The sequence below is a fragment of the Bos javanicus genome, chromosome 8, assembly GCF_032452875.1.
Source record: "Bos javanicus breed banteng chromosome 8, ARS-OSU_banteng_1.0, whole genome shotgun sequence".
Taxonomy (NCBI): domain Eukaryota; kingdom Metazoa; phylum Chordata; class Mammalia; order Artiodactyla; family Bovidae; genus Bos; species Bos javanicus.
Genome location: NC_083875.1, coordinates 111913344 through 111939185, shown reverse-complemented (window position 1 = coordinate 111939185; position 25842 = coordinate 111913344). Strand labels below are relative to the sequence as shown.

The following is a 25842-nucleotide window of genomic DNA, read 5'->3' as shown; positions in this document are numbered from 1 at the left end:
ATCTGGAGCCCGCACGTCTTTTATCCACTCTTGCCCCCATCTGACGTCCCTGGGTCCCCCACCCCCTCCACCCATGGCCGCATGCCTTATCTGCCACAGAGACAAGACTTCTCCACTGAACTTGTAAATCAAGAAATGGCATCACAATAGTGTTGCATCTTCCTACACAACACCATGGATTTTCTCTCCATGTATGTATTAAAAGCTCTTTGATTTATTTCATCAGCGTTTTATAGTTTTTCTCATCTAGACATTGTACATATTTATACATAAGAATTTCTTTCTTTTTTGGTATGAATGCAAATGATGTCTTTTATTTTGAATTTTAATTATTCACTGAGAATATATTTGAAACCAATAAACATATGTGTATTAACTTTGCATCCCACAACCTTGTTGTAATCGCTTACTAATTCCAGGGCTTTTTGTTGCTGATTCTTTGAGATTTTCTATAGAGACAGTCATGTGATCTAAAAATAACAGACAATTTGATTTCTTCCCTCCTAATCTGAACGCTTTCATTCTTTCTTGTCTTACAGCGTCGCTGGGAATTCGAGTGCAGCGTCTAGTAGGAGTGGTGAAGGAGGCGCTCCTGCCTTGTTCGCAGTTTTAGGGAGACAGCGTCTAGCTTCTCGCTATGAAGTATGATGCTAGTGGTCAGGTTTTTGTAGATGCTCTTGATCAAGCTGAGGAGGTTCCCTCTGCTACTGACCAACTGCGTCTCCCTAAAATATACGTTGAGGTCCTAACCCCTACTATCTTAGGATGTGACTGTGTCTGAAGACAGACTCTTTAAAGAGGGAATTAAGTTAAAATGAGGTCATTAGGATGGGCCCTAGTCTGACATGGCTGGTGTCCTTGAAAGAAGAGGTTATGTGGATGTAGACACATGCAGAGAAAAGACCATGGAGGATGCAGGGAAGGGTGGACACCTATCAGCCAAGGAGAGTTTCGGGGAGAAACAAGGCCTGCCAACTCTCTGCTCCCAGACGTGCAGCCTCCAGAATTACGAGACGTTCTGTCGTCCAGTCCTCCAGTTTGAGACACTGTGTTATGCTGACCTCTGGTCCTAGTTTGCTGACAGTTTTTATCACAAGCAGGTGTTGAATTTTGTCAAATGATTTTTCTGCTTTTTAATCAAAAGCATTTTTGTCAAAATGCTTTTTCACATCTATTGATATGATCATGTGATTTTTCTACCTTAATTTATCGATGTGATGAATTACATTAGCTGACTTCTGAATGTTCAACTAGCCCTGCATACCTGGAATAAATCCAAGTTGATCATGGTATGTAATTCCTTTTAAACACTGTTTAGTCCAATTTGCTAATAGTTTGGGGGATTGCATTTGTAATTTTTGTAGATGCAGGTTTATGACCTATTTTCCTTTTCTCCAAAGTACTTTTAAAAAACGTTTTTCTTATAAGGCTGATCTATTGGAGACAAATTCCCTCAATTTTTGTTTATTTGAGAAATTCTTTTATTCTTGAATAATTAATTGGACCATAACTCTAGGTTGATGAGGGCTTTTTTTTTTTAGCTCCTTAAGTATTTCACTCTACTCTTTCATTTGCACAACTTTTGAAGGGATGTCTGGTGAAATTCTAATCATTGTTTGGAAGTCGTGTGTTTCCAAGAGGAGCCAGGGAAGCTGGTCAGCAGGAACACCAGCCTGCCACCAAATGGAGTTTACTGACAGCCCCACTCTGGGGTTATGGGGGGCACAGCACTCTAGCCTCTGTTATAAGGGCCCTAATCCCACCCATGAGGGCTCCACCCTCATGACCCAACCACACGAAAGGCCACACTTCCCAACACCGTCACATGGGTTTAGGCTTCAGTGTATGAAACTGGGTGAACGTGAAAGTCGCTCAGTCGTGTCCGACTCTTTGTGACCCCATGGACTCTACAGTCCATGGAAGTCTCCAGGCCAGAATACTGGAGTAGGCAGCCTTTCCCTTCTCCAGGGGATCTTCCCAAACCAGGGATCGAGCCCAGGTCTCCTGCATTGCAGGTGGATTCTTTACCAGCTGAACCACCAGGGAAGGCCAAGAATACTGGAGTGGGTAACCTATCCATTCTCCAGCAGATCTTCCCGACCCAGGAATCAAACTGGGGTCTCTGGCATTGCAGGCGGATTCTTTACCAACTGAGCCACCAGGGGGCTTCCCTGATAGCTCAGTTGGTAAAGAATCCGCCTGCAATGCAGGAGACCTGGTTCGATCCCTGGGTTGGGAAGATCCCCTGAAGAAGGGAACAGCTACCCACTCTAGTATTCTGGCCTGGAGAATTCCATTCTACACAACAAAAGTTACATCATGAAATTGGGTGGGGGGACCCAAACCCAGTCCTCAGCCTTCCATCCCTGTATCTCTAGTGAACCTGCCTGGTGTAGCCAAGGTGCAGAGAAGCTACCTATCAGGTTGCTACTAAATGGAAATCCCATAATAAGGTCTGAACATATTCTATACATGCCCACTTAACACTCAAGCATTCAAAAAACTAAGATCATGGCATCCAGTCCCATCACTTCATGGCAAATAGACGGGGAAACAATGGAAACAGTGACAGACTTTATTTTCTTGGGCTCTAAAATCACTGCAGATGGTGACTGCAGTGACAAAATTAAAGGATGCTTGCTCCTTGGAAGAAAAGCTATGACCAACCTAGAGAGATATTAAAAAACAGAGACGTTACTTTGCCAACAAAAGTCCATCCAGTCAAAGCTATGGTTTTTCTAGTAGTCACGTGTGGATGTGAGAGTTGGACCATAAAGAAGGCTGAGCGCCGAAGAATGGATACTTTTGCACTGTGGTGTTGGAGAAGACTCTTGAGAGTCCCTTGGACTGCAAGGAGATCCAATCAGTCCATCCTAAAGGAGATCAGTCCTGAATATTCATTGGAAGGACTGATGCTGAAGCTGAAGCTCCAATACTTTGGCCACCTGATGTGAAGAACTGACTCATTGGAAAAGACCCTGATGCTGGGGAAGATTGAAGGAGAAGGGGATGACAGAGGATGAGATGGTTGGATGGCACCACTGACGCAATGGACATGAGTTTGAGCAAGTTCCAGGAGATATTGAAGGCCAGATAAACCTGGCATGCTGAAGTCCATGGGGTCACAAGGCGTCAGACGTGACTGAGTGACTGAACAACAACATACTCTATTCCTCACAAATGGATTGCTTGTGCCTTGTCTCAGGTGAGCATCACAGCACTGCAGCACAGGAACCAGGACTGTCATAACCTTACAGGTTCCTAAGAAGCTGAGGCTTGAGGGTGAAGGTTTGCCCAAGGTCACTGAGCAGCAACGAGGGGGCTAGAGGTCAGGATTCTGGGGTCCAAATTCCCACTGTACAAACTGCCACGTGAATCTTGCTAACACTGTGCAAGAGGAATCTGGCTCACTCTGGGCTCCATCCAAGGAAATGCACTACTTAGAATGCCAGGTGGGCCTCAGCCGCACACTTTTTTCCTCCAACATGACCCAGTTTGGGAACCCAGTAGATAATTGGGCAGTCTGTTTCTCCCACTGTGATGCATTTTTTTGGGTCAGGAAAGAAGAGAAGTCATTCCGTGTTGTTAAATACCCAGATGGCACCATATAACTCATCTCCAACCATTTCTATTTTAAACATGGGGAAATTTTCTTGGCAAAGACACCATCAATCCTATTGGCAGACAGAGCGATTTATTTCTTAGTGTGTCAGAACTCCTCTTCTGACATTACGGGAAATGGACACGTTATTAAAAGTCATTTGCTCGTTGCCCATTTTCTCAGTGGCCACGTCTTCCCAGGGGCCTGGCTGGCCAGAGCCTCATTCCTAGACAGAGGCGACACAGGACATGGGGCAGAAAAGATACAGCTACATGTGTCCCTGAATCGCTCCGCTGTACTCCTGAGACTAACCCAACATTGTTAATAACTATACTCCAGTACTAAATAAAATGAAAGACACAGGGCCACAGCACTTTTCAAATCAGAAAACAAAAATTCACTTTAGACTGGAGAAAATATTTTCAAATATAGTGTTAATCTATCCATCTTTGTACCCATGAAGTCACATAATACAGTTTGGACAATTTTTGTTTTAAATGAACATGAAGCTGCATCTCCCTGATGTGTGAAGCTCTCCTGGGATAACAAGTCCTCAGTTGCTAAGTTGTGTCTGACTCTTGTGACCCCATGGACTGTAGCCTGCCAGACTGCTGTCCATGGGATTTTTCAGGCAAGAATACTGGAGTGGGGTGCCATTTCCTTCTCCAGGGGGGTCTTCCTGACCCAGGGATCGAACCTTTGTCTCCTGCCTCTCCTGCATTGCAGGCAGAGTCTTTATGGCTGAGCCACCAGGGAAGCCCTTAGGGCTCCCCTCACTACGTTTCTGTCCCCACAAGTGCCAGGAGGGCGTGGCCCAGCACTGGGGGAGCCCCGTATCCTGGTTGGGGAGGCCCTGCCGCCTGAGCGCTGATAAGTGAGCATCTCACGCAGGTCCCGGATCCCGGGAAGTCAAGCTCCCGCCTATGATTCCATTTCAAGGGACCTGGAGGGGCCGTGCAAGAAGAGAGCAAGCAGAGCTGACTGCTGTCTTGGAAGGAAACCCCGATGTGATGAGATGGTGGCCTCCGAGTTGCCACGAGGTTTCTATGGAGACCTTTAAGTCGGGGACCGAGAAGAGCTGCTCTCGGAGCGCAGGGCAAGTGGGGAAGCGCCGTGACAGTGACGTGCGCACGTGTGAGGCAGGATCCTGGCGATACTGTCGCTGCCAGCCTTTCCATGGGTACGAACCCCGCCCCCCCCCCCGCCGGCTCACATCGCACAAACCGAAAGAGAAATGAGCAGCGCGTGATCAGGCCAGGAATGCAGAGAATCCGCTCCTGGCTCCAGGGACAGGGGCCCCGATTGCTCTCAGCCTTGGCTGCCAGTCGACAGCCCAGGAGGAGCATCCCCGCTCCCAGGGTGCGTTGCACAGCCAGGCCCTCGCGGAGCGACGCGCCGAGTGCACACTAGTGATCCAGGAGCCCCCCAGTTGACCACAATCCCCTGAAAATCAGTGGATGTTGTCGGACGGCATCAACGTGCCAACAAGAGGCAGGTGGCTGCTGCAGGGGACGCGGAGGAAGGTGTGTGGCCTGGTTCTCATGTCTGTCCTGGCAAAGCCGGGGCTGGTGCCCTGGGGGCTCCATTTGCCATAGAGAAGTCCCTCCCCACATCACCCCAACAGGATCACCGTCTTCCCCGCGTCCACATGCTCCAGGTCACCTTCCCAAACCCAGTCATGGAGGGCTTCACACAAACTCACATCAGAAGCAGCCTAATCAAAGCACCGGCGTTCCACACACTCACACGGGGGCGATCTCAGGGGTGCGTGTCCATGTGTCTGCGTGTCTCTGACTCATCCCTACGGCAGCTCTAGCAGTCACGTGGTCAGGACGCTGAAAACACCTGCGCAGCGTCGGGTGGGGCAGCATCCCGGTGGGGGAGCATCCCGGCAGGCCGGCACCCGCACACCCGCGCGGAAGCGGCACCTGATCCCTGGCCCCAAGGCCGCCACACCCCCACCACCGCGGAGCTGGCCTTGACTCTGGCCCTAAGCCCTGTGCTTCGTCAGACCTGCCTTCTTCTGCAAAAATGATGACGTCACCCTACTATGATGAGCATATGAAATATTACCCTTTGAAACATTTTCTTTAACCTAAAAGCTCATTTCTGAACTCTGGCCCACTGGAAACAAGAACATTCAAGAAAGGAAACCATCGACTAAAACAACACAAAAATCGTGTATAATAGAGCCTGACATTAAACCACCATCTGACTCACAGAAAGCAAAATTTCCAGCATTGGACGTGTGGTCCGATCCGCACGTACCCAGCCCTCGGGGCCCGGAAGCACCAGTCCTCGGCCTCTGCTGAGTCCCTCTCCAGGGGACCTCCCCCTGGCTGCGTCCCTCCAGGGCGGCAGGGGCGGATGACACCTGGAGGAGACTCCGAGCTCCTCTGGGGCCTCCAGCCAGACCGCAATTCTACCTGAAGGAGGGCACTGCCGTGCAATCTGCAGCTCGCCACCCCAAGTGGCACCTGAGCCTGAGACCCACCCTCCCTGGCCTCCCAGCAGCCTCACCTTCAGCAGCGAGTTCCCGTTCCTCGTGCCTGAAGAGGCAAACAGGCCGGGAACATGGTTCTGTCCCACTGACCGCACGCTGAGGCCCAGTCCTGGGCGCACAGACTCTGAAGCCTCCTGGGGGCATCGGCACGTGTCCAGGATGGGGGTCCCGTCAGCTCCTTCCCTCACCACCGGTCCCCGCTGGATCTCACAGGAGGGCGGCAGGAAGACCGCCCCCCAGACTCTCTCTTTCCACCTGGACTCTGCATCCGCACCCAAGAGGCTTCCAGCTGGCCAGTGTCCATGTCGGTGGCCGGCTGCTTGGAGAACTGACTCCCAGGGCCTGAACGACCCCTCCAACAGGAAGCGGGCTGCACTTGGGGTTCTGACCTCCATCCCTTCCAGAAGTGCTTCTCTCTTCTCCTTGTCTCTGCTGGACTCTTCACCTGTGCCTCCCCTTTTTCTGTCCTCTTGCGACCCCCTCGGGATCCCGCAGACCGCCCCTCAATCCGTCTGGGAGTGAAGGGAGGACCAAGAGCTGCATTCGGCATTAGGAAGGACCCTCCACGCCACTGCACGACGTATGGATGACTCGGCACTGGCCCAGGGCTGCCGCGGGCCAGGCGTCTTCCCTGCCTCCAGGTGGGGGTGCTGGGCTCACCGCCTCAGGGCAAGAAGCCCACGTGCCACCTGGGCTGACCTCCCAGCACAGGCTCCCTGAGCTTGGGGAGAGCTCTTCTCAAATTCATGCGTGTGGATTTGAATTGGCGATGTGGTTTCCCTGGACTCATGGGTGAATCTTCAGACCTGACTACACAGAGCGACCCTCCATCCTCCTGACACACACGTGAAGCCACGGTTGCTCTGGATGGCAGCTCCCTAGGGGTCAGACGCTGCTGAGCAGAGTTGGCCTCACCCCATCGCCTGCTCCGAAGGCTGCTCTGCAGTCACAGCCTTACGTGCTTGCCCTTGCTTCCGAACTTGTGTCTTTGAGTGAAATAGAGAGACGAGGAGACCAGGAGGCTCGGACCCGCCTGGCACTGTCCCCCAGCCTCCCTAAACAGCTCCTGGCTCCCCGGCCGGGCATCCTGGGCCTCACTGCCCCTGATCCCAGCACGCTGGCGACCACTGCTGCCCCACCTCTTGCAGGGCCTGCACCGTGCGGGGCACAGCCTCACCCCCGGGTGTACAGCGCCACCCCCACCCCTACTGAGGGTGCCCAGCCTGTCCCCGCACAGCAACGTCCAGAGCATTCCTCACCCCAAGTCTAATGATTCTTGGGGTGCCCTGTCTGCAGCGGTTTGGAGAGGTAGGCACGGAAGGGGAAACACCTGGCCAAACATCCCCAGGTACAGGCTCACCCAGGTCTAGGAGTCAGGGTGGACCCCGGGCACCTGTTGGGGCCTGAAAACACCCCGGAGCCTGGGGCAGTGCCCTCACCAGCTCCGTTCCCAGGGGATCATCGTCCTCTTTCAACCATCCTGAGTCCCTCTGCTCGAGTCTCATCTGGCTGGCTGGCAGCACCCACCTGGGGCAAGCCACAAACATGAATCAAGGGATGGTGTGATTCTACACCTGAGTTCACGTCCCTTTATTTTCACTGAAGACTGGCATAGCACAGCACAGAGATGAAAGGTAAAAGGCATGCCAATAATTCAAAATTTTGGTTTTTTCTTTACTTAAAACTACATTAAAAGAAAGAAAAGAAAGTGAAGTCGCTCAGTCGTGTCTGACTCTTTGTGACCCCATGGACGGCAGCCCACCAGGCTCCTCCGTCCATGGGATTTTCCAGACAAGAATACTGGAGTGGGTTGCCATTTCCTTCTCCGAGAGATCTTCCCAACCCAGGGATTGAACCTGGCTCTCCCACATGGTAGGCAGATGCTTTACCATCTGAGCCACCAGGGAAGTCCAACAGGTTTTGCACTCGTCCCCACTGGGGAATCAAACCCCCATCTCCTGCGTGACAGGTAGGGATACTTACCACTATACTAACAAGGACTGAGCTCGTTACCGCATTAAGTATCCATAAAGGCAACATGGCAAGTCAGGGGAGAAACCATGGAAGAAAAGAGAAGATCTGCATCTTACTAACTTCAGTGCACTCCGTCCAGCTTTTGGAATGATGGCCGCAATTTCATTTTGCACAGAAACCTGCAAACTGAGGCCAGCCCCAGCCTCCCCGCCCCAGGAGCACCACCCCAGCGAGCCCTTTGGCACGACCGCCCCACCCTCAGCTAACAGCACCCCCTCCCCTCGATGGCTGCGCACATGGGCCCGGCAGGAGGGCCCCACTCTGGACTCCAGACCACTGTTCTCAGCCCCCCCAGCCCCCAGGTCAGGGGCCCAGGTCCTGGGGGAGCCCAGCATCACCCGGTCCTGGAGGGGGGCACTGGCGGCTCCAGACAGACGGATAGGCGGCCTGATTAGATTGGCCCAGACGCGCTGCACATCAACCCGACTGACCCCTGGCAGGAGACAGGTTGATTTATTATCCTGCTGGCGCCGCTGACAGCACGCCCCGCAAGCTTGCCTCTGTCTGGCCATTTTTCAAGCTCTCTGCACACTAGCGGCACCCACATCCTCTGACACATTAGCGTGGATGGCCCTGCGGAATGCTAAGAGCTCCGTCCAGATGCTGCCAAGAGGCTCCGGTGAACAGTCTAATCGTGGCAGTCAAAACTGTAGTTTGTGCGGCCTGGAGAGAAATGCGTGGCTTCACTAAAAAGCAGGCGGTATGGACGAGGTGGGGCAGAGCCGGGACGCGTCTGCACAGACCATGAGTGCAGCGTGGGTCTGGAGGCCCAGAGGCTCCTGGAGCCCATGGTCCCAGCTCCCCACGCCCCACCCCAAGAGGACGGCCTGGGAGGTCCCATCAGAGGCGCCCACAGCCCATACATGCTGCGGTCAAGCCCCTCAGCACATTCACAACCCCCATCCAGTCATCCACGTCGCTGGGCCAGCGTTTACATCCACCAGAGCGCGAGAGCAAGTTCGCCTGCAGTACAGACGAGCTAGCAGGAGACCGGGCACCCGTGGCCCGCAGGCGCTGCAGGGTCAGGGGCTTCCAGGGGAGCGGCAGGCACCTGGCAGGCCCCTGTCCACGTCGAAAGCAGGGTGGAAGGGCAACGTTTGCTAACAGTGCTCAGCTGCCCCAAGTTCACACCTGCGGGCTAGGGGGGCTGCGTTCTGGTCACTCAGCTTCTTCCCAACCAAGCCCTTGGAGCCCTGACTCCCAGGGGTTGACTCAGGAGAGGCCAGGTCACACAGCAGCCCAGCTGCCCAGCACAGCCCTTCAACCCTCGAGCCTCCAAGTACTCACCCGTCCACTGTGGGCATTGAGATCCCCACAAGACCGAGAGGATTCCAGAGACATAGGGGCAAGGGCCAGGCAGGATGCGACCCCAATGCAGACGGTGGATGTGGGGACACTCCACGAGGCCGAGGCCTGCATCTCCCCAGCACTGGGGCCCGGCCCCTAGACCACGAGCAGTCAGCTGTGTGGGGGCCCCCCGGATGGAAGCCCCCGCCTGCACAGGAGAGCCTGGGCCCATGCAAGGCAAAGCAGGGTCCTCCCCGCTCAGGGCAGGCGAGGTGGCCCCTTCACTGTGGCTCCTCAATCAGATGGAATCGGGCAGGCCTGCCACCACCCACGGTCCCCACGGAGCAGCGCAGAGCCGCACCCTGAGCACCAGAGTCTCGCGTCTGCTCCTGGAGGCGATGGGGACAGAAGGGCCTGGCCACAGGGCGGAGTGTCATTACCCTTCTACGTCTGCAGAGGCATCTGAGACAAGCACTGAGACCTGCAGCACTGGGAGGGAGTAATAAGGAAAGGGAGGGTGAGGATTCCGGAAAGGCAGTCGTGCGTCCCCGTGTGTTTGCACCGAGCACTCTGGAACAGGGACACTCAGTGGCCAAGACGCACCAGACCTCTTTTGTCCACGCGGGCGGTGGGAGAACCTCGGCTGGAGAACCCAATCACGAAACTGGGAAGACCAGAAACTGACAGCCAGGGGTCTGCCAACACCCCCACTCTCCAGGGAGGCCCACGCTCAACCAGCTCTGCCCACGCGCCCAGCTGCCCAGCAACCGTCAGCCTGCCAGCCTCCATCACGAGCAGACGGTCAAGGAGTACCAGACGGCTGAGCAATGCTTCTAACGAGGAAGCCAGCGACCAGAACCATCAGGCAGGAGCAAAGCAATCTGCAGGAAACGGGCCGTGTAGGCAGGAGGAACCTGCAGAAAAGACTGCATCGTGCATGCATGCAGACCCCACCCGACTCTTGCGACCCCCTGGACTGCAGCCTGCCAGGCTCCTCAGTCCGTGGGATTCTCCAGGCAGGAATACTGGAGTGGGTGGCCATTCCTTTCTCCAGGGGATCTTCCTGACCCAGGGATTGAACCTGAGGTCAGAGCAGGGCCAGCCCAGATCCTGAGGAGACAGCCTTCAAGGACACCTCTTTTATTTTTTAAGGCAGACGCCACAAAAGTCGTTAAGAAGAATCCAGCTGAATTTTGAACAAACTGCTGTAGGACAAGCGTGGGCCAGTCTGGGTGTGGAACCCGGGAAGCCACAGCCAAGAAGGATTCATGCAGCCTCCAGGGTCTTTCACATCCGCACCAGGGGACAGACAGATAAACAGGTCAGGATCTGTGAGATGCAAAACCAAACAGATGGACATGGAGGTAAAAGCAGAAACCCTCACATCCTGGGGCTGCCCCGGCCCCACCCGCTGCGTGGGCTCAGATGAGTCGTCTCCCTCCCAGAGGCTGGGCTTCCTCCCTGCATCTGAGAGGTGGAGTGAGGTGATGGTTGCTCAGTCGTGTCAGACTCTGCAACCCCATGGACTGCAGCCCGCCAGGCTCCTCTGTCCATGGGATCTCCAGGCAAGAACACTGGAATGGGTTCCCAACGCTCTTCTCCAGCAGATCTCCCCAACCCAGGGATCGAACCTGGGTGTCCTGCATTGCAGGCAGATTCTCTACTGTCTGAGCCAGGTTGGGTTTGCATTTTCCACAGCATCTGCCAGGGTACCTGGAGATGGGAGGCGGCAAGACCCCAGGGCAACACCGACCTGATTAGCTCAGTATTTTAGCTCTAAGTTCCATGTGGGACACTGCTGCTAAAAAAATAATTAAAAGTACGGACCAGACAGTCCTAAGACCCTTACAAGGCTGCGAGGTTAACGGTTCACTACTTGGCCAGTTCTGGGCACCCCACTCTGCACACCTTAGAGGCACCTGAGTTAGAGATCTTAAGAATGAAGCTGGGGTGGGGGTGCTCCCCTCTTGTCTACCAGGAGCCCCCACGGTCTCATCCACACTGTGGTTGTAACCTGGCACTGCAACGCCAGCAACCTGCTGCCTGACACGCCGTAGCTGCCCCGTGAGCGTCTGATGCAGGACGGCAAGAGATGGCATGAAACAGGCCCACCAAATAGCTTAACAGGCTGCTTGATCCACAAGCTGACAATGAAGCTACTTTGCGCCACAGTGACTGAGCAGGGGAGTTAAGATGCAGCAGAGCTCCCCTGGCGGCCCCGTGGCTGAGCATCCACCCGCCAGTGCAGGGGACACGGGTTCCATCGCTGGTCGGGGAAGATCCTGTGCATCTTGGGGCAGCTGAGCCTGGGTGCTGCAACTGCTGAAGCCCGTTCTCCACACCAAGAGACGCCCCACAGCGACACGCCTGTGACCGCAGGAGAGAGCAGCCCCCACTCGCCACAACTGGAGAAAGCCTGCAGGCAGCGACGAAAGCCCGGCACCTCCAAAAGTAAATACGTAGATACGTGAATTTTCAAAGCAGAGAAGCTGCAACTCCCGTCCAGACCGTCAGGTAAAACGGGTACTAACAGCGCAGCGTGAGCAGTGGGGGCCGGGGCGGCAGAAGGGGGGTGACACCCCACGTGCACAGCTTGGGGGGATGACACCACGCGTGCACAGCTTGGGGGGGTGACACCCCGCGTGCACAGCTTGGGGGGCAGGAGGTCAAGGAGACATGCGCGGGCTGAGTTCTTCTGGACCCGGAGGGAGCCCATGTGGGGGGGAGGCTGGGGGCCACAGGGCCTTGGAAACAGCCGTCAGCAGCTCCACGGGGCTGGGGAGGTAGGCTGAGCTCGCGCACAAGGTGCCTGAGTGCTAGGCCGGGGGTGACGTCCCCCTCAGGCGAGGCGGCTACTGCAGATCTAGCAGCACTGGGGTGCGGTAAAACCTGCGCTTTTTAACGCTCACTCCCACTTCCGGGGAGCGCGGATCAGACACCAGTCTCGGTCATCCAGGGAGGACGGGGGGGCCCCAGATGGGGCGATGGCTGTGCGGTGGAGAAAAACGGGTGGATTCAAGAGATACTAGGAGAAAGATAATGCAGTCATTAATCACTTACTTTGAGATAAATTATTCTGGCCGGAAGGCCAGAGCTGTGTGTTTGAGAAGCTTGCTCTCATCAGCTATTCTTTTGTGAAGCCCAAATTAGTATCTCTTTAAATCAGGGGGCTACACCTTCTTTTATCATCAGCAGGCAAACGAAGAAAGCAATGTGCAATTGACCTCTGTCTTTCACGGCGGCTTCCTTCTCTCTTTAAGGCAGAAGATCTATTCTTGCTAAGCTGATTGAAGACAGGGGCTGGTGCGACCCATGAATGAGAAGTGGGGATGGCCAGGTTGTACCCAGCCCACGGACACCCCAGGCCCCACGTGCCTGCAAACCATCTTACGAGCGTGTCTGCCCAACTGATGACAAAGAGCGCACGGGATGACATCGCTGTTCTAACACGGCTCAGAGACCCTTCGCCGTCAGCCCCACGTCCCGTCAGGGTGATGTGAAGTCATGAGAAACTTCCTCAGTGTCCTCATCTGTAAAATGGACACCAGCCAACGCGTGGTGCTGTTGGAAAAACAATCCAGTGGACAGTGAGCGGGAAGCTCCTGCCCACAGAGGAGCTCTCCAGATGTGCGGCGGGCTCTGTTTGCTGTGGCCCCAGCCGTCTCCATTCCCCGCATCTGGAGTGTCTGAGCCGCTCACCACGGGTAATTTCTGAAACAGTCTTCCCACCTAGACAGGAGAGAGTGTGAAATCCAGGCCCAAATCACTTTCATCCTCTATCTGAGCGTCAAAGACAGCTTTCGTCTCTGAAGCAAATAGGACACGTCCCCCTGCAAAATGGGATTCCTGAGCGTCGCCCGCTCCCTGCGGCGCCCTGCCAGCCGTGGGATCTGGCTGCAGCTGACCCTGCAGAGGGCGTGGTGGTCGGGGCCCTGGGTCACAGCCAGCCGCGTCAGCTCTTCCAGCCACGAGCATCTTGGAGGACTCACATCTTCCAAAGCCCCTCGGCCACCAGGTGCCGTGACCTTCCAGCGGGCTTGTGTGCCAGGTCATGCCACCCCATCCCCCAGGGGGACACCCACACCTCCGAGACCTCCAGGGCACGGCGCACAGCTCTGCTCAGGCTCTAACCGCCTCCTCCTCCAAAGGCAGTGCAGGCCACCAGAGCATGAATGCCCCTCCCAGCACGGTTCCGCCCAACAAGCACCCCCAAGGTGCTCAGCCATAGTCAGGCACCAGGTCAGAGCTGGGGACACCCCGGGGTCCAGGGCCCTCGGAAACACAGCGTGTGTTTTCACAGTTCGCTTTAACCTGCACCCCAATCCTACCAGCTATCTAGTGTCCCCTTATTGCACAGAGCAGGAAACGGAGGCCCCGGATGGCCAAGGAGGCCATCTCAAGCTGCATGGCTGGTAGTAAGGCCGCCTGGTTCCCAGGCCAACAGGATTTCCCCACACGAGGCTCCTGCTTTTCCAGGAGAAGAGATGGGTTGCTTTGATCCATCCACTTACTGAAGATGCCTACCAACCACCCCTTTGTACCTGCTCATGAGACCTGGTCTCCATCCCCGGGGCCAGGGCGTGGTCAGGTCTGCGATGGAACAGAGTGGGTGGCGCTCAGCCTGGAGCCCAGCACGAGGGCACAGGAGCCCTGCGCTGGCCCTGCCCTCCGGCGTCAGCCTCCCCCCACCTCCCTCACCCCCGCTGACTGGAGGAGAGGAGATTTCTCACCTCTGGAATCTCTGATCCTGCTGCTTTTGGCTCCGAGAGAAGAGAGATTACAGCTCTGTCACGGAGGGGTGCTAAGGCAGGAAATGGTTGGCCCACCTCCTTTCCCGAGAAGCAAGGCCATGTCCCCCACCCTCCCATGCCTGTCCCTCGGGCGGGACACACCAGGGATGCACTGGACCTGGTGCACAGACGGAGCAGAAACAGCAACAGATGCAGCTCCGTGTGGTCATAGCGGCCAGATGTCTGCCCTTCCGTCCACCGTCCTCCCCGCGGCTGCTGGCCTCTCTGCCCATGTGAAGTCCACGTGGACGCACTCCAGACTCCACCAACTTTCCGGGTAAAAATGCACACAGCGTCCAGCAGCTCAGAGTCTCATGCATGGCACCTCCTGAGCCCCCCACCCACCCTTCTCCTGAGCTCCCCACCCACCCGCCTCCTGAGCCCCCCTCCCACCAGCCTCCCGAGCCCCCCACCCACCCGTCTCCCGAGCCCCCCAGTACCCATCTTCAGTGCTCCCAAGAAAGGGGCTGGACCTCTGACCCAGGCCCAGGGTGTCCTCCACCCATTCCTGGGTGAGCCCCGGCACAGCGGGTTCCTCACACTCCTCTAATGCTCTGTGATTAAATCCGGCAGCAGCATAGAGGCTGGGGTCACGCTGCTTTTCGGTAACAGCCAGTGCCATGACCTCGTACTTTAAAAAAGGAAGCACAAGTCTCCATTCTAGAAGAGTGAGCACTTACACATCGCAGAAACCTGACGGTTTGGAGGCTTTCCAAGCATGCTGGCTTCACGTTCAGGGAAGTTCTGAAGTCCTTCTCGCCTCCTGCTCGGGGAAAGCTGACCCAGAGGAAACTGTCTTAATCGGCACGTCTCCCCCTTCACTGCCAGTCTGCTGCTCCCCCCAGCCTAGGTTCCCCCGCACACTGGGGACCCCCGCACACTGGGGACCCCCGCACACTGGGGACCCCCACACACTGGGGACCCCCATGCCCTGGGGACCCCACCGCCTACTCCACAGGTGTTCGTGCCACATCAAGACACCAGTGAGGAATTTCCCGTTTCCTTGGTCCCTCACCCAGCCATCTGCCTGGCTGAGCCTCGGACTCTGCCCTGCATCTATGAGTTGTGATCACCCACCACGACTCGGCCTCTGCAGCCCTGCCCTGTGTCCTGCTGAAACCCGCCTGCACTGGGCCCATTGTGTCATCACAGGGTCCCCACAGGCAGGTGGTCACTCTGCCAACACCCCTGCTGAGCTGGAAACGGCCGCCTCCCACTCCCCCCAGCCCAGGCTGACCCTGGCGGCCGCTGGTGGGTGCTCAGGCTGTGCTTGGAAGAGACACGGCCAGGGAACGTCATCAGAATCGAAATTCCCACTGCCCTTCTCTGTCTAAGCCAGTTTTCCCCGGAAGCTCACACCTCGAGCCTGAGAAAAAGTTCCTGAAGACAAATCGATGTATGAAATGAAGACCAGAGGGGTGTCCATCTGTAAGAACACCGGATGTGGGAGAACAACGCCTAAAGGAAGCGGAAACAAAGCACTGCTGCTGCCAAGTCACTTCAGTCGTGTCCAACTCCGTGACCCCATAGACGGCAGCCCACCAGGCTCCCCCGTCCCTGGGATTCTCCAGGCAAGAACACTGGGGTGGGTGGCCATTTCCTCCTCCAATGCATGAAAGTGAAAAGTGAAACTGAAGTCGCTCACGCCTTGCAAATTGCTCACCGCAGGCCGGGCTGCAGATGGAGGCTCTGCCTCCACCGTTGGAACAACTTTCATTTCACAAATCGGTGAACCAAGGCAGAACGTGAGCAAATGGTCAATGCAGAATGCGGGTGGATACTGCTGTATTTAAAATGGATAACCAACGGGACCTACTGTAGAGCACAGAGAACTCTGCTCAATGTTATGCAGAGCCTAGATGGGAAGGGAGTCTGGGGGAGAAGGGATACACGTATGTGTACGGCTGCGTCCCTCTGCTGTCCACCTGAAACTATCACAGTGTTGTTATACTTCAATATGAAATCCCTTCCCTTGTGGCTCAGCTGGTAAAGAATCCACCTGCAACGCAGAAGACCTGGCTTCGATACCTGGGTTGGAAAGATCCCCTGGAAAAGGGAAAGGCTGCCCACTCCACTGTTCTGGCCTGGAGAATTTCATGGACTGTGTAGTCGATGGGGTTGCAAAGAGTCGGACACAACCGAGCGACTTACACTTTCACTATAAAATAAAGAGTTAAGAAAAAAACAATGTGGGTGGATAAAGTGCCAATCCAACCTCATTTCATGAGACCCTGCCTCCAAAGCCCATGTGCCTTCACACCTCTTCTGTGAGCTTCTCCTCGCCAAAGCTGGGCTTGGTCCCAAGGGCCAATGGACAGGAGTCATCGAGGTGAAGCTGATTAACTTCCCAAAGGCATGGGTGTGGCTCAAAGCCACCAAAAAGGCAGGAAGGTTATGCACGAGGTCATATCATACGAATTACCCAAGGTTAAGTGGTTTAGGGCTCAATCTCTGAACTGAAGCTACTCTTTCTTCACTGTTTTTCCTGATACTGACCTTAAACAGCATCTTCTTATATTTATTTTGAAGTATTTACATCTCCGACCTACTTGCAAACTTACTGAACTACAAACATGTTTCAACCCTGTCGTGCACGTGCTTCCTATTAACCACGAGCCTGTTTCTTTCGGTTGTGCCTGGTCTCTTTAGTTAATTCTCATAAATTCTCAAGAAGTATTTGACCATGGAAATTCTCTTAGAGACTGTCTATTTACACTGTCCGGGTTGTCTGACTAGTCTCACTACCAGCTGAGATCCAGCAGCTGTGTTAGGAGACTCCTCCCACGGAGCACAACTTCAAAAGCTGTGCAATTATCTTTAAAAGCACTGGAAGAGCCAGAGATCAATAAAGCAACCAGAATGTAAAGGGCCAAGGCTCCAGAGAGAAGAAAAGCAAACTAAGGTGATCCGAACTTTCAGTTCAGAGGTCTCCTCCACAGTCATCTCCGAATGTGCACTTGGAGACATGGAGGCTAAAGAGAAAACAATATCCTGGAACTGATGGAAGGTTTCCTGAGTTGGAGAAATAAAACCTGGAGTTCAGGACTGCCAGCCCGAACTGGAAGACCAAAGATCACAGAAATAAGGGAAACGTGGGGAAGTGAGTACAATTTCCCCTTGAAGTAGTTCACTGACCCTTAAACGGAGCATGAATTAACTAGCCAATAAGCAAAGCAGAAAGCATCTGCTAAGATGCTAAAAAGTTATGTAGCGATTTCAGAAAACACACTGAGCTGAGGAGACAAAACTTAGAGTACAGACCCCACACAGGTGGAGGCAGGACCTGATGGATGTTCCAAGCTTTCAGTCAAGACAGAAAAAATCTGGTCCTGAAATAAAATCCATGAGACATCATGAAGATAACTATGCGTGGGTCTTGGACACCCAGACAGACAGAGGAAAAACAGAGTGGAGGCAATATTTTAAGAAGTACTGGTGAAAAATTTTCCAGACTAGATGAAAGACACAGGTCTATGGGTTCAAAAGGATGGAAGAGCTCTCTGAAAGATTAAAAAACATGCAAACAGGCCAGTTCTGTAAGACATTTAAGGAAGAGTTAACATCTATTCTTCTCAAACTTTTCCAAAAAAATGGAAGAGAAAGGAACCCTTTTGAACCCTTTCTACAAAGTCAGCATCGCCCTGATACCAAAACCAGACAAAAATATCAGAGAAAAGAAAATTGGGGCCAATATCACTGATAACATAGACGCAAAAATCCTCAACAACATATCGGCAAACCAAATTCAACAATATATTAAAAGGACCATATACCATGATCAAACGGGATTTATCCCAGGGATGCAAGAAATTTCGGTATGTACAAACAAACCAGTGTGACACACCACATCAACAAATTAAAGAATGAAAGCCATATGATCATCTCAATAGATGCAGAAAAGGCTTTTTTGACAAAATTCAATATTTTTGATTAAAAAAAACAAAACACCTCTCAACAAAGTGGGCATAAAGGAAACATACCTCAACATACCTGCAGTCCACAGGGTCACAAAGAGATGGACACGACCCAGCAACTGGACAACAGTAAGAACAAGAAAGAGGATCTCATCTCCAGTCACATGATAAATCAGCCACGGGCAGGTGATATACAGCGTAAGGCGTACGGTCAAATACTGCTGTGATGACTCTGCAGGGACAGACAGCTAGATGCCTACTAGACTGTGGTGGTCATTTCCTGATGTGTGTGAACACACCTCACTCTGTAGGACCCTTGAAACTAACATAATGTTGTGAGTCAACTATATTAAATTAAAAACCAATGAACAAAATAAAAATAATAGCTTTCCACTGCTGTGTAACAAATTAGCACAAACTTAGAAGCAAAGACCCTAATGCTGGGGAAGACTGAAGGCAGGAGGAAAAGGGGGCTACAGAGAATGAGATGGTTGGACGGCATCATCGACTCAACGGACATGAATTTGAGCAAACTCTGGTAGATAGTGGAGGACAGGGAAGCCTGGTGTGCTGCAGTCTGTGGGGTCACAAAGAGTCGGACACAACTTAGCAACTGCACAACAGCAGACGCATAGAATCCAAGCCACTTATCACCCCAGAGCTCCGCAGGACGCAGCACCAGGGCCGGCTCTGCCGGGTTCTCCGTTCAGCTCTCACAATGGGCCCGCCAAGGCTGTGGTCTCATCTGGAACATGGGGTCGTGATCCAGACATGTAGGAATTCAGTCCCCCGCAGTTATATGATGGAGGTCTCATTTTCTCTGTAGCTGTTGGTTGGAGACCCCTCTCAGCTACAGGCACGTGTGTCTGTAAACAGTCCACAGCGGGCCGTGTGCTCTCCCTGCAAAGTCAGCTGGGGAAACTCAACTTTTAAAGAGATCACCTGATTAGGTCAGACCCAAGCAGGACAGTCTCCCTGCTGAGTAACTCGGGATGAGCTGATCTGGGGCCCTGATTTCACCTGCAGAGCCCCTTCATGTACCACAATCCCAGAAGTGTTTTCTCGCCACATGCACGGAGCAGAGGGGATTGTAGCAGGATGAGAACCACCTGCCCACTACAGCGACTATTCACAGCAAAGTAAAACCGCTAAGACAAAGGAAAAAAGGAATGCCTGAGTTGGTAAGATCCCCTGGAGAAGGGATAGGCTACCCACTCCAGTATTCTTGGGCTTCCCTTGTGGCTCAAATGGTAAAGAATCCACCCATCTGCAATACAGAAGACCTGAATTCGATCCTTGGATCGGGAAGATCCCCTGGAGGAGGAAATGGCAGCCCACTCCAGTATTCTTGCCTGGAGAATCCCCATGGACAGAGGAGCCCGGTGGGCTGCAGTCCATGGGGTTGCAAAGAGTCAGACACGACACAGCACAGCAATCAAAAAAGAAGCCTGTCCTTCAAAGGAGCAGCGTTCAGACTGACAGGTGTCTCTACAACATAAACAAGAGAAGACAGAAGACAATGAAATGACAGTTTTAAAATGCTGGGGAAAAAAATCTCCAAACTGGAACTGAATACATGCCAAAAATAGCCTTTAAATATTAAGTAAAATGAATGCATTTTTAGACAAACAACAATTGAAAATTCAGTGTGAATAGAACAATACAAAATAAATAAATAAATAAACTAAAAAGAGTTTTCAACAGAAGGAAAATGACCCCAGAAAGAAGCACATAAATGCAGGAAAGCATGAGAAATGCTAGAAAGGTAAATACGTTGTTAAGCCTAACTGAATATGGAATATCAGTAATACGAAGATTTAAATTTTGTAAGATTTAAATTACATGAAAAACTGAAGCATATGAAAACAATTGCACCACAAAGCAGTCAAACTACTGCAACGTCCTCGTTACTTCATGATGAAATAAAAGCAATGTTTTCACTAATGCACTAATGAATCAAGGATGCATCTTACAATCTTTACTGTAATCACTAAAAGAATAATAAAACATTGCATAACTAATGAATTTATACACAGTAACTGTAAAACTAAAAATACATACCGTCAATTAAAAACAAAGCTAGGAAGGATAAAATCAAAGCACAGATGTGCAAATAGGAAAAATAGCAAGATGATACATTTAAACACAAGAATGTAATTAATTTTGCTACATGAAAATATAAACAATATAAATAAAATACAAAAGTTTTCTAACCTGTATTTTAAAATCCAAGTATATGCTGCTTATAAGAAACCTGTTCTAAATATAAAAATACAGAAAATTTGAAGTAAAAGAATTGGAAAATATACACATTGAAAACACTAACCGAGAACTGTCTGACAGAGCACAACCCGTTATCAGATGAAGTCGATTTTAAGGCCGTGGGTATTTTTAGATAGAGACATTTCAAAAGTTAAAGAAAAAAGAAAATTTAATAGGAAGATTACATCCTAAATTTATGTGCACCCAATAACACAATTTCAAGCAAAACTGACATTTGATTAAGAAGAAAATCATATAGATAAATCTTAAAACCGTTCTCTTTATAAAAGTTAAGATTAACAAGCCAAAAATCAATAGTAATATAAAAAATGGGAAAATACAATTTAAAAAATGGACCTAACTTTTCAAATTTGGGTGGGATAGTTGCAAAAATTGTTTGTATTATGAGTCTAAATGCATTTTAAGTGATTTAATACAGTCTCGAACCCAAGACGGTCAAGCAAGAAATTAATGACAAAAGCATAACTAAGAAATTTTCAAATTTTTACAAATTAAGTAATATATTTCTCAATAAATCATAAGAAAAGTTCAAAGGAAATTAAAATATATTTCTAACTAATTAGTGATGAAGATACAATATAACAAACCACAGCTGACAGAATGCCTGGAGAAACCCTTTAGGTATAAATGCACATGTTAGAAAAGAAGTATTGTCGAAAATAAAGGGTTAGCTATCCACTGCATGAAGCTGTTTTTTAAAAAACTATAAACCATATCAAAAGTAGTAGAAAAAGAAAATCAATAATGAATAGAAAAAAGTATTAGAAAGAACCAAAAAGTCAAAAGTTAATTGTTTAAAAATGCAAGTAAGACTGAAGAATCCCTAGTAAGACTAATACTCGTAGTGAAAAAAGATCAGACACGCACCACCCCATGAGGAGTGAAAATTCAGATGTCACACAGGTGAAGTCGTCTTCATGACCTCGGGTTAAGCAGCAATTTCTTAAACGTGATACCACAAACAACAAAAGAAAAGGTTGATAGTTTGGACTTGACCAAAATTGAAAACTTTGGGACATCAAAGGACACCATCAGAAAGTGAAAAGACAAGCCACAGAAAGTGAGAACATATTTGCAGGTCATGCGCTTGCCAAGGTTCTCGTGTTCAGAGTGTATACAGGACTCATCTCAGATGAGCCAACCTAAATGAAAAATGGGCAAAGGATTTGAAAAAGCACTTCTCTTTAGAGTAAGCAGAAAGCGCGTGAAAAGATGCTCAATATCCTTAGTCAGTGCACATTGAAAGCACAACAGATCCCTTCACACTCACTGGGATGGCTACAACCGAAACCCAGATAACAGCGGTTAGCAAGGACTCGAGGATACAATACACTGCTCGCGTGAGTGTGTAATGGAGCAGCCACGCAGAAGGCAGCTTGGCATTTTCCCAAAAAGGTAACCACTAATTCCACCCCTCGGTATTTACCCAAGAGAAATGAAAATGGGTCCATACAAAAACGCGTACACAAACGATCCTATCAGCACAGTCCAACAGCCGAAACACTGGGAACAGCCCAATTGTCCGTCAATTGATAAGTGGATAAACAAATCGTGGTGAAAACAGACAACAGAATCTTACTCAGACACAGAAAGAGACGAAGGACTGATGTATGCTCCAAAATGGGTGACCTTTGAAAACATTCCAAGTGAAAGCAGACGGACGCTAAGGCCACGGCCTGTGTGACTCCACTGATGCAAGACGCCCACAACAGGACACTCCTGATCGACAGAAGGGTGTGTCCTTGCGGGGGCAGGGGCAGAGCTTTTGCTTGGCGGGTATGAGGCTTCTTTTCGGGGGATGACATGTTCTGGAATTAGATAGTGATACTGACTACACAGTGTTGTAAATACGCAAAAAACATCAAACTATATACTTTAAAGTGGTTAGGATGGCAAATTTTACAATAAATGAAGTTTGCCTCAAAAAATAATACCTACATAAATTAAAAATGTATATTAGGTTTTTGTATTGAAGACAGGATTTTAAAGTGACTCATTCTCAATGATAGTGAAGATGATCCAGGGTCTCAGAAATGGAATGGAGAAGATACAAGAAATGTTTACCAAAGACTTAGAAGAACTAAAGAACAAACACAGATGAACAATTCAGTAGAAGGAATCAATAGCAGAATAACTGAGGCAGAAGAACGGATAAGTGACCTGGAGGACAGAATGGTGGAAATCACTGCTGTAAAACAGAATACAGAGAAAAGAATAAAGTGACTGCTGCTCCCCAAATCATCTACGTATTCAACGTTATCCCCATCAACTGTCTCACTGGAATTTTCTGTGTGTATGAAAATTGACAAATGTACTCCATGTGGACATGCAAATGGCAAAGAATATCAAACATAAACTTGAAGCAGGAACAAGTTGGAGACTTTACAGTAGTCTCAGTTTTGAGACCTAACCTAAAGGTACAATAGTTAATCCAACATAGCATTGGTGCAAGAGATAAGGAGGATATTTTATTTTTTTAATCTTTAACATGCTAATATTTTAGTAGAGGGAAACCTAGTTTTCACTGGGGAAGAACAGATGCCTCCTTGAAAACCTCCCCCTTCTGCTGACCAGGGCCTAAAGCAGTTATGACGTTTTATGGTCAGCACAAGGTGGACAGTGGTGGAGGCTGAGTTAGGGAATGAGGATTATTGATTTGTTAATCTTTCTACTTTTGTGCATGGTCAAATTTTTTCATAACAAAAGTTTTGTTTTTTAAGTGTTTCAATGACTTTAAAAGTAAAAATGAAAAAATCTCGATACCTAATATTTAAAAAGTCTTGAGGAACAAGGATCTGTAGACATCAACCTTTAACAGCTTCTGTTGAAACCTCACAGAGGAAGATAAAGACAAAAAGCCTCCAATGCTCTGAGGGAGCCAGGTGAGCTCTCCCAGCCCAGACCCAGCCCATCTGGAGGGCACTTCTGGGAACTTAGGGCCCTGTCCTCTCACAGCAGACGGCTCAGCAGGGATGGCTAGACCTGAGGGCAAGAAAGACTCAGCAGCAGAGTGACTCGGTCCAGCCGGCACTTCAGGCCATCAGCACAGCGCCCCAGGGCTCCAGGCTGCTCCCCAGGGCCTTGAGGGACCCCTGCCAGGGGCGGAACCATGGTGGGCTCTGTGGACCCCACGCCTGCCCATGCATTTCCGACGCCTGGACGGTGAAGGAGGGAACAGCCGCGTCTGGTCCTTCATCGAGCTTAGGGGAACGTCGTCATTGCTTTAGCCCCTGGAGGAGCAGCCCAAAGCTGAACCATGAAAGATGTTCACCAGTAGCCAGACGGGACCACACGGCCGCCGCCCGCCTCTGCACCGTGTGCACCGCCTCCTGTGGGCAGGGGCTGGGCGTGTGGACACAGGCTGACCCCGCAGGGAGGCTCCCCGCCCTGCCCGGCCCCCTCCGTGAGGCCCCTTCATCCCCAGGAAAGAAGGCGACTTTCCTGAGCTGCTTTGGGGCAGGAATCAGTCCTGCTGGCGGAGGGCCGCTTTCGCTCTTCTCGGCTGAGGGCGCTGTCGGTCCCTGAGGGCTCCATCTGCCCCAGGGGATTGCCCCGGACAGACGGCGTCCCTCCTGGTCACTACCAGGACCTCATGCCCCAGCCAAGGGCTTCCCCGACGGCCCAGCAGTGAAGAACCCGCCTGCCAATGCAGGAGACGCGGTGCAATCCCTGCGTGGGGAAGATGCCCTGGAGGAGGGCATGGCAACCCACTCCAGGATTCTTGCCTGGAGAATCCCATGGACGGAGGAGCCTGGTGGGCGGAAGTTCATGGAGTTGCAAAGAGTGGGACACAACTGAACAACAGAGCACACACACACGCACGCGTGCACGCGCGCACACGCACGCGCATGCACACACACTGCTGCCAGGCCCCCGCAGAGAGTCCGAAGCAAGGACCTTGTTTCTGAATAACTCACTTCACTGTTCTGTTTTGCCTCCAGACCGGAGAGGTGGCAGGAGGTGGCCCACCTTCGGGCACAAGGTGACGAGATGGAGCCCGTGACCGCCTCCAGCCTTTCAACACAAAACTGGACCCGAGTGCCGGAAGCGGGAATGTGATTTGTTACGGGTGCTTTCTTAAAAATACGCCCTCCTGTTCTGGGGAGACATTTTGTTGATTGCATAGACTGACACGTTGACTTAGAAAGTGCTGCGAGAGCACGAACCTTCTGAGCTAGTTTTCCAGACGGTCGTTGACACAGCAGCCATTCACTGTGCCCTGCAGGGTGGGCGACAGAAGCTTCCAGAGCTCGTGGCCTGCTGCTCCAAGAGGCTCAGAGTCCATCGAGAGGGACGGATGCACGCACGGCAGTTCAGGGCGGGGCCCCTCACCAGGGCACTGCAAGGGGAACCATCACCAGGGCACTGAGGGGGGACCCTCACCAGGGCACTGTGACGGGAGACCCTCACCAGGGCACTGAGGGGGGGACCCTCACCCGGGCACTGTGACGGGAGACCCTCACCAGGGTACTGCAAGGGGACAATTCTTCAGATTCTTCTCCAACCTCCTTGACAATGGGTTCCGTCTTCGACAAGTCCCCCTGGGAAAGCTGATTTCAGTGGCAGCCTGTCACTCTGTCTTTACCAGGGAAATAGCATTTCATGCTCTGCCCTCAACACAAGCAACATTCTGACTCTGTGACAGTTTCGAGTATCCCTGAGCACGTAGCACAGACTAACAAAACCAAGTGGCTACAGAACATCTCGGCAGCAGGATTTGGGGGCCTTCAGAGACCCCCCCCGACATGCCCTGCACACACGTGACTCATGCACATACGTGTCCCTGACCTCAGACCTGTAACAAGGCTGTATTCCCACTGCTCCCCGGATAGCCAACGCAGGCCCACACCCAGGAGAGGCTTTACAGTGGAACGCCCTGGCGGTCCAGGGGTTAAGACCTTGCCTTCCAATGCAGGGGGGTATGGGTTCCACCCTGGTCAGGAAAAAAAAGAAGGCCAAAAAACCGAAGCATAAAACAGAAGCAATATTGCAACAAATTCAATTAAGACTTAAAAATGGTCCGCATCCAAAAAAATCTTTAAATAAATTAAATTAAATGAAAGCCTAAGTGTAAATAAAACTCATCGACTTACATCAGTAAAAGCTCAGCACTGGCTGTGCCCTTGCAGGCTGACGATGCTCAGGAAGGTGGGGAGCACACACGGCGTGTCTCACTGAACACACGGTTCTGGGCATGACTGGCAGAGACTCTGGGTCCAGGGAACGTGCTCGAGGGGTCCAGTGGTTCTAACCCCCTGGTCAGCAGTTACACAAAACACGAGCTTAGGGATGGTCCCCACCAGAAAGCTGCAGTCCCAGAGATGTCTTAGAGTAAGGAGAATACGTAAAAATAAGAAACTCAACTGTAAAGCAGTTATCCTCAACTAAAAATAAATACATTTGAAAATAATAATGATATTAAAGGAACTC

General features: G+C 51.5%; 1 long non-coding RNA gene across 4 annotated transcripts; it reads right to left on the bottom strand.

The window, feature by feature from the left end:
• Positions 1-5759: 5759 nt before the first annotated feature.
• On the bottom strand, positions 5760-15566 carry LOC133253255 (uncharacterized). Of its 4 annotated transcripts, none has more exons than XR_009738255.1 (7): positions 15231-15566; positions 14896-14992; positions 14156-14484; positions 12486-14015; positions 9002-11868; positions 7544-8801; positions 5760-7090 (listed from the first exon to the last, which is right to left on the bottom strand). It is a non-coding gene; the product is annotated as an uncharacterized LOC133253255 (long non-coding RNA). The 4 variants fall into 4 exon arrangements; XR_009738254.1 differs by having other exon boundaries at positions 7544-11868; positions 12486-12725; positions 12817-14015; XR_009738256.1 differs by having other exon boundaries at positions 7544-11868; positions 12486-13154; positions 13967-14015.
• Positions 15567-25842: the final 10276 nt, after the last annotated feature.